Raw genomic sequence first — 14,134 nt, 5'->3', positions numbered from 1 at the left:
CGTGCCCGCCAGGCCCGCGGGCTCTCGAGCGAACTGCCACCGCCCGAATCCAGGGGCGGCCCCGCCTCCCGGCCAGCACAAAGTGGAGGCAAACGTGGGCATCTGGCCGTGGCCGCGCAGGAGCCGCGTTCTGCCCCAGGGCCCGGGCTTCGGCCCTGCGACTGCCACACTAGCAGGAGGAACTGGGCTCTGGCCCAACCCCCAAACGACCTCAGTGTCTGCACCCACAGGACAATAAGGCCTTGGCTCTCAGGCCTGCAGAAAATCATTTGTAAATGAGTAATCTAAACAACCTGATACATAGATAACCAATAATTAACTAGTCGTGCAGCGCGCTGGCGCAAGCCTGTAATCCCTTAGGAGGATCTGAGTTCAAAGCCTGCCTCAGCAACTCAGTGAGGTCCCAAGCAACTCAGTGAGACCCTGTCTCTAAATAAAATGCGAAACAGGGCTGGGGATGTGTCTCAGTGGTGGAGTGCCCCTGAGTTCAATGCCGGTACCTCTCCCCCACTCAAAAAAAAGGTGTTCTTGTGTATCTTGCTGGAAGTATCTGCCCGCTGACGTCTCAGCTGAATTTAAAATGTGAAAGGTGTTTGAAAATTCAGATACTTGTCAGGGGAAGAGAGGCTTTCATTGAACAAAGCGCTGTAGGCCATTCCTGGCCCATCTGCTCTTACCAGGATGTCTGTTTAGAGGTGGCTGGGCAAAGTGTGGGCCAAATTCTGCTAGGTGTTTGGTTTTTCTGCTCTCCTCCACACAAGATGTTTGTTTACACTTTTTAATGATTAAAAAGTGCAAGAAGTTTTCGTGACACATAAAAATTATACGAAATTGACATCTCAGTGTTTATAAAGTTTTACTGAAATACTCATTTGTCTATGGCTGCTTTTACACTGCAACTGTGTAGGAGTGGCCACACTATGGGTGCAAAACCTAATATTTACTATATGGCCCTTTGTGAAAAAAGTTTGCCAAGCCCTGGTCTAGCGTGCCAGAGAAAGCCCCAAACAGTCTCAAAGTCCCCTCTGTCCTATTCCCTGTTAACCATTACATATGATCTTTGTTTTCCACCTGCCTACAATCTGCTGGGGGCAGCTGGCTGCCTGAAGACAGAAATCTCCCATGTCCAACTTCAACATTCAGATTGTGCTATCATATTAGAAACTGGGCCTTTTAGCAGGGGGAGGTAGTGGACTCCTTGTAATTCCAGCAGCTCAGGAGGCTGAGGCTGGAGGGTAACAGATTCAAGGCCAGCCTCAGCAATTTATTGAGACCCTATCTCATAAAAACAAAAAATAACATGAACTGGGAATGAGGCTTAGTTGCTGAGCACCTCAGTTCAGTCCCCCATACAAAAAAAAAAAAAAAAGGTCTTTAATTAGATGCAATCTTGGTCACTAATCCAAGTTTGTCAACCAAATTCTCTATCTTGGATTATTAAAAAACTAAACATAATTATGCACAAATGCGTAATTATTAAATCCTTCCAAAAGATTAGAAAATTATTAAAACAAACACTGAAAACACAAATCCACATTAGGAAATTATATTTTAGGATAGTTACACAAAATATAACACAAAATTAGACTTCTTTATTTATATTTTTAGTGGTAGATGGACACAATACCTTTATTTATTTGTTTATTTAATGTGCTGAGGATTGAACCCAGTGCTTCATACATGCCAGGCAAGTGCTCTACCACTGAGCCACAACCCCAGCTCAAAAATTAGACTTTGATGATAAACAACATGCACACTTCTTTTCTTTCTCCTTTACTAATTTTTCTATCCTTGGAATTAATGATGTGACTGCAAGTCTCAGGGCAGAGCCAGAAACCAACAGATTTCTTTGTCTTGACACAGTCAAAGCTGAAAAAGCAGCATCACATAAATAAACAGTTGAAAAAGGTAATAAAAATTTCATTGCCTTTTCATGCAGTTCTGGGTAACTTGTCTTTGCGTTTATCCAAAACTGCGTTACAGACACTGATTTAAATAGTGACTGTAATCCTAAATCTGAAAATAACTGTTTTAATTTTTCTTTTTCAAAATTAGTAAGATTATTATTTTGGTGATTCGTAAATGGGTTAATAATCCACAAATTTCCTGGACGCAAGTCATCTTCTGGTGGGTAGCAGTCATGGAACATTTGAGAAAGTCCTTCCAGGTGCTCAAGAATAATGCTTGTGATATTTCTCACATTTAAGTCTGATGAGTTTGAGAATTCAGAAAATGAAGGGAACATATCATAATCATTCTCTTGTGTCCGCTTCAACCACATTTTTAACTTTTTCTTATAAATATCCATTTTATTATACAAATTGAAGAAAGTAGTCATGGTTCCTTGAAGACTTGAATTTAACTCATTTATAAGTGAAAATATATCCGCTAAATAGGCTAGCTTTGCAACCCATTCCTCATCATGAAAATAGGTGGCGAAATCTGAATGCTTTTGATTTAAAAATATTTCAATTTCATGTCGTAATTCAAATAACCTTGTTAAAATTCTCCCTCTTGATATCCAACATATTTCAACATGAAGTGGTAAATTCACATGCTCGGGTCCCATCTCTTCACACAAAATTGTTAACATCCGTGAACTCGATGAATTACTCTTTACAAAACTTAAAATTTGTGCTGACTGCAAAAGAACTTCATGTAAACATGGAGACAACTTTTCAGCTGCTAAGAGTTCACGGTGAATAAAACAATGTGTAAATGCCACTGTACTCATGGCAACTTCTTGAATTTTTGCCCTTAAATCAGAATACCTGCCAGTAATGCTTGCAGCCCCATCAGTACAGAGACCAACACAATGTTTCCAATTCAGAGATTTACTATCAATATACTTATTTATTAGTTCAAATATTTCAAAACCAGTGATTTGAGAAGGCATTTCAAGGCAAAATAATAATTCTTCTTTTATATCACTATACTCATAATCAATGAAACGAATATAGCACAAGAGAAGGGTGGTATTTGAGATTTCTGATGACTCATCTATCTGAAGAGCAAACCACGCTGACTCTCTGACCTTTTGGATCAGCTGATCTTCGATGTCTGCAGATAATTCATCAATTCTGTATCCAACTATATTATTAGAGAGAGGAATGGTTTTCATTTTGTCTCCAGCACTTGAACCCAAAACTTCCGAACACATTTCTACCAAATACGGTTTGATTAATTCTTCAGCAATAGAGAATGGCTTCTTGCTGGCAGCAATTTGGAAAGCAATTAAATAAGAAGCTTTCACAAGTGACTTTTCAACTAGTAAACACTTTTTTAAAGAACTGTTTTGACATTCCATTTCAAGAGATTTTTGTACAAAGAAATCTACTGGCTTGTTTTCTAATTCTGGGTGTTTTGTCTTCAAATGATGAGAAAGATTTGCCGGCTTCAAACTTTCACTGGGTAAGATCTCTCCACAAACGACACACTGTGGCCTTGGTGAACTCTCTTTTGATCCAGGACACATAATACAACCAACCTTTAAATATTCCAAATCATAAGTCTGGAAAAAACCTATTTTTTTCTTCTTTGCAGGTGGAGAATCAAGTTCTGCATCATTTTTCTCATTTGGCATAGCTAAATCTGAAGGAAATATTTGAATCACTGTTAAATGTGTAAACTGTTAAGTTCAAGAACAAATAAGCACTGTTCTTTGTTTTTTCCCCACACATTTAAAATTTTTTTGTTACTATTTATATTTATGAAAATAATATCCTGATTAAAGTTTTAAAAACAGACTATAATACCTTCATGATGCCATTAAAAACTCAATTTCTCCTTTGTCCAAAGTTTGGCCACTTGATTATAATAAAATTATAAGCTGTAAAATGTGAAATTAATCTCTCGTATCTAATAGTTTACTGGAATTAGTTCTGAAGTCCATGACACACACAAATTAAGAATAAATTATTTTATTTTCAAAGAGCTCAGGAAAAGAACCAAAATGTTGGAAGAAGGAAGTACTTGGTGAATCTAGATAAAGGGTATGCTGACATTAATGATACTGTTTTTCAATCTGTCTGAATTTTGATACTTTTCTAAATTAAAGTTGAGGAAAAGAAAGAAACCTAGTTAGTTAAAAACACAGGGGCAATTGTTGATTGTGATATCCAGTGTCAGAGAGGGTGAAGAGAAATTAATCCTATCCAACACTGATATTTAGAACATAAATTGTAACTTTTTAGGAAGGCAATTTAGCAACAGGTTTTAAAAGCTTTAAAAACTGACTACAGCCTTTGAATGAGTAATCCTGCTTCTTAGGATTTGTCTTAAGAACATAACTAGACAAGTGGACAAAGATCCATTAATACACTTTAACTTGACATTGTTTTATAAGTATTAAAAAATCTAGGAGCTGGGGGTAGAGCTCAGTGGTGGAGCACTTGCCTAGCATACGGCATGTTTTGGGGTCAATGCCCGTACTGGAGAAGGAAGGAAGGAAGGAGATAAATAAATCTGAAGTTCTAGTCTTAAGGGGTTGGTTATGTTATATACTCTGAAATTTATGTATATTAAGAATTCTGATGTATATTTAAATTTATACTGACATGGAATATTTTCAATAGTATGAAATAACAAAGCAGTTAACAGTTTACAACAGTATACAGAAAATAATCTAATATTTAGTCTAGAAATTTAAAAAATGTATAGGTACACATATACCCCCACATACAGATGCCCACAGAGCCTTTACTAACCTCCACATGTGATCATATAAATTCATGTACATAGTGTATCATTTTAACAGGGATATAAAATAAAATAATCAAATCTCCTGAAGAAGAAAAATAGCAATTTCTTTGACTCCTACCATAAGAAAGGTACCCTGAATAAAAAACAGCTGAGTACTTTTTGACAGGTTTTTTTTTTTTTGCTATCGTTGTTACTGGGTTTTTTTTTTTTTTTTTTTGGAGACAGGGTCTATCTAGCTAAATTGCTGAGGCCAGCCTCTAACTTATAATTCTGCTGCCTCATCCTCCTGAGTTGCTAGGATTAGAGGTGTACCGTGCCCACATAGACTAAGCTTTTTAAATACAGATAATTACATAAGGAAAAATCTTTATTAAAAATAAATCAGACTGGACATGGTATGCATGGCTAAAATCCAAGCTGTTCAGTCAGCTAAGATAGGAGGATCATAAATTTGAGGACAGACTGGGCAACTAAGCAAGGCTGTAAGCAATCTAGCAAGACCCTGTCTCAAAATAAAAAATAAAAAGTGCTGGGGAATATGGCTCAGTGGTTAAGCACCCTTGGGTTCAATCCCTAGTATCTATCAATCAATAAAGACAAATAGATAAATAAATAAATAAAGGGCTGGGGATATAGCTCAATGGAAAAAGCACTTGGCAAACAAGCCCCGGTTCAATTCCAATATCATTAAAAATAATTTAAAAAATGCTTTGGGCATAGCTGGCTACTAAAGTAATTGTAAATACAAGCACAGTGGGCTTAAAAGTAGTTAACATGGACTGGAGCAATAATTTACAGCTTTTTCAAGTATGAAGTCCAACAATTTTTCTGATCACAAACATCTTAAAGATATGTCTAACAATTGAAGTCAGTGTTTAAAAAAAAGAAAAAAGAACTAAGTTTAAACCAGTAACACTTTATTAAAAATAAAATCAGACTGGACATGGTATGACATGTCACTTAACTCAGGGGCACTTAACCACATCTCCAGCCCTTTTTATTTTGAGTCAGGGTCTCACAAAGTTGCTTAAGTCCTAAGTTGCTGAGGCTGGCCTTGAATTTAGGATCCTCCTGCCTCAGCCTCTTGAGTGGCTGAGATTATACACATGCACCACAACACCCAGCTAAATCAGTAATAAATTTAATCAAATCTTCATCTTAGTAATTAAAATAGTTGTCTGCATATTTGGAAAATAGCAATATACACATGTAGATGTCTGTGTATATACAAGTCTGTTCACATACATGTGTGCATGTGGATTTAGAGAGGTGATCTAGAAATTAATGTTTTTCACATTTGAGAAACTGTCAATTCTTTCTTTCCTTTCTTATAAAAACCAGTAAACACATTGGGGAAAGCACAAAGTCACGTACCTGTCTGACATTCCTTCTGTTGTGTATGTGGTTTGCAAGAGGTGGCCTTGGTCTGTGTGACAGGCTTACATAATACAGCTTTATTTTTTAAAAGCTTGGAAGACTGAGAAGACTGGGAAGATATAAGTTTCATGGCATCTGATTGTGCACTTTCCTAGTTAAATACAAAAGAGAGTTTTTAGTTCCTTATCACTAATTACTATCATTTAAAAGTGATATATGGGAGGGGGGGCTGGGATTGTGGCTCAGCAGTAGAGGGCTCGCCTAGCACAGGCGGGACCCAGGTTTGATCCTCAGCACCACATAAAAATAGAGGCATTGTGTTGTGTCCATCTACACCTAAAAAATAAATATTGAAAATTTTTAAAAAAGGTGATATTTCAAAAGAAATATAATTTGTCTGAAAGAGCAGTTGCAAAAAAGAAGGTACTTTGGGAAACATGTTAATTCTCAATTCTCCTAATTGGTATCAGTTCAATTTACTGACTTTTTAAAAAAGATATTCTGAGGGCTGGAACGTACCTCAGAAGGAGAGCCCTTGTCTAGCATGTGTAAGGCCCTGGGTTTGATCCAAGCACTACAAAAAATAAGTAATAATTCTGCCTGTAGCATGATCCAAATAATGAAAACAATTTTTGCTGATTAGGACAATTTGCTACTCAGAAAAATTAGATCCAACCCCAGAACATATAGGAAAAAAATATTCTTTATTGATTAAAGACCAATATAAAAAAAAAAACTTAAAAAAATCACTGGAGAACTTCCAAATGATCAAAGTGCACAGAAAATATTCTTAAATCAAACACAAAAGAAATAACAAAATAAAAAAGACTGATACACTTGACCACCTGGAAATTTAAAACTTCTGTGAACAAAGGTCTTTATAAAATAAAGTTAAGGATAAACAACAGAGTGGGAGAATGTATTTAAATGTTTATTCATTCAGTAAATATTTACTGAATGTTTACCACAAACCAGGGACTGTTCTAAGCTCTGGGGATAGAGCAGAAAACAAATGGAGGGGCTGGGGATGTGGCTCAAGCGGTAGCGCGCTCGCCTGGCATGCATGCGGCCCGGGTTCGATTCTCAGCACCACATACAAAGATGTTGTGTCCGCCAATAACTAAAAAATAAATATTAAAATTCTCTCTCTCCCTCTCTCTTTAAAAAAAAAAAAAGAAAACAAATGGAGTCCTGCTCTTATGAGCCTTACATTCTAGAGGGAGACAGAAAACAAACAAGTAGAACAAACATATAATGTATAATTCCAGGTAGTGACAACAGCAGTAAAGAAAAATAAAGCAGGGTAAGGGAATGAAAAGTGACAGTGTGAAGGATACTTCTGGAGAAAACATCTGAGCAAAGATCATCTGAATTATTCAAGAGTAATGAGCCAAGCAAAAGTCTGAGGTCAGAGGAGTCCAGGCAGAGGAGCTGTAGATGCAAAAACCCTCAAGATGGAAAGGGCCTAACGTGGCTTAGGAATATCAACAAGAATGAAGCTGAAATAGTAAGCAGGGGGAGAATGGGAATATTGGGAAGGTTGGCAGAAGCCAATCTGTGTAAAACCAGAAGGTCCTAGTTAAAAACAGCAGCAACAACAACAAAAAAGGGACTGTATTTTAAATATGATGGAATGCCGTTGAAGGTTATATTTAAATTCATTTATTTAAAATAAGTAATGAGTTGGGCACAGTAGTACATGCCTTGTAATCCCAGAGACTTGAGAGGCTGTGATGGGAGGATTTCAAATTACAGGCCAGTCTCAGCAAATTAGTGAGACCACCCCCTTCTCAAAAAAAAAAAAAAAAAAAAAAAAGAACAGGAATGTTCAATGGTAAAGCACCCCTGGGTTCAATCCCCAGTACCAAATAAGTAAATAATAAATGTACTTAGTACAAAATTAAAAAGGTATAAAAGTGTACACGTTAATGCCATCTATCTAGACTCAAATTTGCATACAATCACTATTACCAGTTTCTTCTAGAGATGGTCTATATAATTAAATAATTGTTTCTGACTACAAATGGTAGCATATTAGCAAGATTGAGCACTTTGTTCTTGTCACTTAACAACCTATCTTATAGGTATATCTACATAATTTTGTATGAAGCTGCCTAGAACAGCTTGCATAGTTGGCCATTACAGAACATACAATAATATGAAGATTCCTTGCTAACGAGGTAGTTATAAATCTTATGCTACAGTAACTATCTTATACATAAACTGGTTCTGCATGTGTTAGTATTTCTACAGAATAAAGTCTAAAGTTGTTGGTGGGTATTAAAGTACATGTACATGATTCTAATTCTGATGATATTGCCAAATTGCTCTTCATAGAAGTTATACCATATTACATGGCCATTAGCAATATATGCAAGCCTGTTACCCAACAATCTATTCAACTGAGTATTATCATAGTTTTTGCTATTTCTAATGAGTGAAAAATTATCTTATTCTAGTGTGATGAAGCATTTCTTCATGTGTGACCATTACTTACATTTCCTTTCCTGTGAATTGTCTATCAAACCTTTGCCTTGTTTTCCTTTATTTTTTTTAAATCCTATGCATATGCAACATAAAATTTAAAGATTCAAACAGTAAACAATGTCAAAATAATTTTCCCTCTTAAAATTCTCTCCCATTCAGTTCTCCTCAGAGACAGTCACTATAATCTAGTTATTGTTGGCTTTCAGGTATATTCTATATGTGTATACAAAAATGCACAAAGGCACATCTGTGTTTAAAGCACAAATGGGAGGGTGCTTTTCCTCTATGTCTACACATACAGAGCTGCTGCATTCTTTTTAACAACAGCATAGTATTCTGTTGTATGGATATTTTATACCAAGTTTAACTACAACCAAGGCTACTATATATGCTTGTATAGGAGGTTCCACTTGCCAGGCCATGTAAACAGGTGTGGGACCAGAAAGGGGTGAACTTCAGACTTTGCCTGAATAGGGCTATTTTTTCCTAATTCACATGATAATTCAAGAATGAACTCACCATGACCCCAGTCACTGATGAAACAACCAGGTTGCTTTCACACTTCTGTTACTGTGAAAAATGCTGCAGTTTATATCCTAGTATATAATCAATTTCACAAATGTGCAAAATGTATTTGAAAGGTATATTACTAAAAATGGAATTTCTAGGTAAATTATATTTACATTTTAAATTAAGGTCTCTATTAAATGACTCTGTAGCAGCTTTACCCATTTATGCTCCTATTAGCAATGTGTAAGAATGATTTAACAATGCTGTTCATCATTTCTATCTTGGCCAAAATGATTAAACTGCAATTCTAATAGTATTTCTTTAATTTTGAAGTTGAATATCTTTTCCTATGTTTAAGAGCTATTTTTATGTTCAGTCTGTAAACTGATGGATCATATTTTGGCCTATTTTCTACTGGACATTGGGTCTTTTTATTGATTCACAAATTCTCTTTATACAGTTTTTTAAACTAGCTTTTTGTGAAAAGAGTTGCAACCTTTGCATTCTGTCATTTGTCTTTTGACTTTGAAATATAGTTGAATTTTCCTGTGGCTTCTTTCATGGAAAGTAGAAATGCTTTCCCCACTTCTACATTATTAAATTTTTCTCCTGTTTATTTCTTAGTACCTTCATTGTTTCTTACATTTAAATATTTTCTCTATCTAAACTTTATTTTGGTCTGAATTGTGAGGTAGAAATCCATATAGAAATCTTATCTATATGTCTACTCGGCTGTCATATCATTATTGAATAATCCATATTTCTCCTACTGATCTGAAATGCCACCTTTATTGTTACTAAATTCGGACACACACACACACACACACACACACACACACACACACACACGGTCTATTTCTGGATTTCCTTTCTGTTGAGATGTCTATTCCTGTAGCTGTGTCTTAATTATGTATGTAGCTTTATGATATCTGTAGTTTTCCAATAATTTTAATGTGGGAACTAGCTCCTTCCTTTCTTTATTCCTCTGCTTTAGAATTTCAACAAAAAGGTTTTGAGCATAGGAGTAACATGATTTGATTTGTTTTAGAAGGATCATTTTGGCAACCACAGGGAGAAAAAACAGGGTAAGAATGGATACAAGAAGACAGGCAGGAGGTCACTGAAATAATCCAGAAGAAAGGCGACAGTACAGATGTAGCCCAAGGGTGGTAAGAAGTAGCCAACGCTGGAGAGAAGCCTAAGGGAAATACAATGATTCTATTTTAGACATATTTGAGATAGTTATTCTAAATGGCTACGTCTAAATGTCAAGTAGGCAGTTGGATACATAAATCTAGCTAGAGCTCAAAGGTCAGAGCAAGAGGAATGAATCTGAAAATCAGCCCCATCATCTAGGTAGTACTAAAAACTACCTAATGACAGACTAGAATAGTGTGAGATTTCATAATGCTACCCAGAATGGTGTGCAATATGAAATTTATGAATTACTTATTTCTGGAATTTTCCATTAATATTTTCAGACTATGGTTGGCCATGGGTGACAGAAACCATAGAAACAAAAATGACTGTACAAAGACCCAGAAATCAGTTAGAAAAAGGTAATTCAGTACAAAAATAGGAGGAGATTAAAAGAAAGAAATTCTAAGAAAAGAAAATCCAAAGGACCAAAAAACAGAAATATAAGCAAACCTACTAGTAATCAGAGACATATAAAATAAGAAAACAATAAAACCATCAAACAGATTGGCAAAAGGAAAAAAAATTAAATATGACATTTAATAAAAATGAGTGGGGGAAAAAAGAACACTTTTACACCATTGATAGGTTTATAAATTAGTATAACCACTATGAAAATCACTATGGAAGTTCCTCAAAAGACTAGGGATGGAGTCTCCATATGACCCAGTGACACCAGTCCTCAGTATTTATCCCAAAGACTTGAAGTCATTATACTACAGCAAACATGCATACTCATGTTTATAGCAGCACAATTCACAATGGCCAAATTATGGAACCAGCCTAGGTATTCATAAATAGATGAACAGATAAGGAACTGTATTATAAACACAACTGAGTTTTATTTAGTTATAAAGAAGAATAAAGTTATGTCATTTGCAGGAAAATGGATGAAACTTGAAAGCATCATGTTAAGTGAAATAAGGCAAACTCAGAAAGTCAAGAGTCAAGTCATATGTTTTCTCTCTCATGTGGAAGCTAGAGAGAAGAAAAGAAGAAAAAGGTAGGGGGATTTCATTAAAATAGAATGGTGACAGGTAGAATAAAGAAAGGGAAACAGAAGGAGGGAAGATGGGAGAAAAGGGAGTTGCTCAGGGAGTTGCTCTGAAATGAAACTGACCAAATTGCATTGTTATACTGTGTGCATGCAGAAATAACAACCAATCCCACTACTATGTATAATTATAATACAATAATTAATCGTTTGTGGTATTAAGAATTGAATAGGGGCTGGGGATACAGCTCAGTTGGTAGAGTGTTTGCCTCACATGCACAAGGCCCTGGGTTCAATCCCCAGAACCACACACACAAAAAAGAATTGAACTGGGGGGGGGGGCGGCGGCGGCGGCTGGGGTTGTGGCTCAGTGGTAAAAGCACTTGCCTAGCATGTGTGAGGCACTGGGTTTGATTCTCAGCACCGTAGAGAAATAAAGTCCACTGACAACTAAACAATTAAAATAAATACATAAAAAGAATTGAACAGAGGTGCTTTGCCACCAAGCTACATCCCCAGACCTTTTCATTTTTTATTTTATTTTCAGGGTCTTGCTAAATTGCTGAAGCTGGACTTGAACATACAAACCTCATGCCTCTTCGTCCTGAGTCTCTGGGATTACAGGTATACACCATTGTACTCAGCCAATTAAAAAACTTTTAAATAAATAAGTAAAAAGAAATGATGGTGAGGCTATGAGAAATGGATATAAACAAATAACAGTCACTGTAGGGCAATTTAAAAACTAGAAATCCAAATACTCTTTGACTCAATAATTCTACTCTTTCATTTCTACACTAGAGAAATTCCTGCATATAGATGCACAAGAAGACATATACAAGGATATTCATTTTAGCAGAGATTTTTTTTTAATAGTAAAAAGCTAGAAACAACCTAATGTTTAACAATAACGCAGTAGATAATTAAATATGGTACCTACAGAAAATACAATACTAAATAGTAATCAACAGAAATGTACAAAATGTATTGTATCAACACGGATAAATATTTCTAAAACTAATATTAAATATTTTCATACTACATATACAAAAGATTACAAAATGGTCTGAAAGGACACCCAAAACTCATGATATTGCTTCTGGAGATGTGAAAAGGGATTAGTGATAGTGAATAATTTTTAAAAAGAAAAAGGCAAGAGGGGAAAAACTACAGGCAAATAATGGTTAATTCTAGGTGATGGGAACAAAGTAGAGCAGGAGTTGACAAACTACAGACTGTGGGCAAAGTCCAATCTTCTATCCATTTTGTAAATAAATTTTATTGGGACACAGCCACACTCACTAATTCATCTATTGTCTGTGTTCCTTTCTGCACGGCAATGGCAGAACAGAGACCAAATGATCTACAAAGTATTTACTACCTAAAGTTTGCTGACTTTTTCAGATTTTCTTTGTACTTTTCATAATTTTTTTGCCATTCCACCAAATTTAAGTACATTTAAATAACTGAAGGGAGATTCACACTGCCATTCTTGGAGAAACAACAACAAAATGATTCTAAGACTGTCAGGGACTTTTTTCACATCATAAGAGTATTACATTATTTATTGTTAGCTTTTTATAGACTAAACTGAAAATCTTAATCAGAGGTACTTGGTAACACAATTTAAATGACTGGTGAATTTTAAAAATACTCCACATGAGGAAAGCATATATAGGGCAGACACATTAAATATGAGGTACAGAGTTCCTGAATAACCTGAATAATTCAAACCTAGCATAATTCAAGACTAACTGTCCCATTTAGACAAAGTGGCAGAGGGATGTATTCTCAGACTACATAAATCTACAATCAATATAGAACATTTGTATAAACATGTTAATAATACTTATTAATATATAACATTAAAACACTTCAATTATATAATTGTATAGTTAATAATTATATTATATAGTTAATAACAATTATTAATGGTACAATAGTGATTTACTAATCATGTAATTTTTAAATAATTTAATGTACAACATATAATATACAAATAAATATCAAAGTAAGTTAATTTAATGACATTTCATTAATATGGTATATTGCCTGAAAATAACTAAGTAGGAATTATCATCTTCCAACAACACAAATAATGGGAGAGTTAAGAGCTACTAAATTAGGACAAGCTATCTTTCTACATTCCAGTGAAAGCTGGTTTGATTCCCTGCAAGACTTTTGCTAAAGAATGAATCTAATGTGGTTTTTTTCTCTTTTCTTCCATTGAGGATTTCTTGACAGGCAGACTCATTTTTGATCTTTTTCCTTGATACCTAGAACAGCAATCCATACTTGGATTATCTTGTTCAAAATAAATGATTTCTACAAAAACATGGTTAAAAGCCCATGCCAACAGTCTTACTGTTAGTTGTAAGGAAGACCAGGTTAATTGCTGTGGTCTTCTTCCTTCTGCCTTTGTTTTTCTAATTCTAAATCAAGCAAATTTTCATTTTTTAAATAAATTTTCCATGTTCATTTTATGTATATAATGTATAATATGTATACATACAATACATGTATATGTATTATAAGTATAACACATGCAATCTCTATATCCATATTAAGATATGAACTAAGAATATTGTAAAATTAGCTTCTTCCAAGCAAATTTTTAATGGGCCCTTCCTTGACTGCGCAAATCTACCTTCTTTACCACTTTCACAGAATCATTTTTATCAAGTTACCATATATTGTCTTCCAAGTGATAGGTTCTTTAAGGTGTTAATAGCTTTAGAGGTAGTAGATATAGTCTGCCTGCTCAGTTTTATATTCTTAAAACCTCAATGGGGCCAGGCATGATGGCCCATGCCTGTAATCCCAGTGGCTCAGGAGGCTGTGGTAGGAGGATCCTCTGGGTTCCATCCC

At 35.2% G+C, this 14,134-nt stretch overlaps 1 long non-coding RNA gene across 7 annotated transcripts in view; it reads right to left on the bottom strand.

Annotated features, from left to right (window-relative positions):
- Window positions 1-2,822: 2,822 nt before the first annotated feature.
- LOC308657180 overlaps window positions 2,823-14,134 on the bottom strand; it is a 37,081-nt gene continuing 25,769 nt past the window's right edge. For 5 of the 7 annotated variants that reach the window (XR_014023863.1, XR_014023864.1, XR_014023865.1 and 2 more), the window contains 2 exons: window positions 6,076-6,229; window positions 2,823-3,591 (listed from right to left, as the gene is read on the bottom strand). This is a non-coding gene — a long non-coding RNA (uncharacterized lncRNA). Of the gene's footprint in view, window positions 3,592-6,075; window positions 6,230-7,761; window positions 10,274-11,692; window positions 13,543-14,134 lie in introns of those variants that run through there. The other 2 variants (XR_014023866.1, XR_014023867.1) reach the window with 2 other exon arrangements.

The sequence above is a fragment of the Spermophilus citellus genome, assembly GCF_964194105.1.
Source record: "Spermophilus citellus genome assembly, chromosome: 9".
NCBI classification, from domain to species: domain Eukaryota; kingdom Metazoa; phylum Chordata; class Mammalia; order Rodentia; family Sciuridae; genus Spermophilus; species Spermophilus citellus.
Note: the sequence above shows the minus strand (reverse complement) of the source record. Positions and strands in the feature narration are given on the sequence as shown.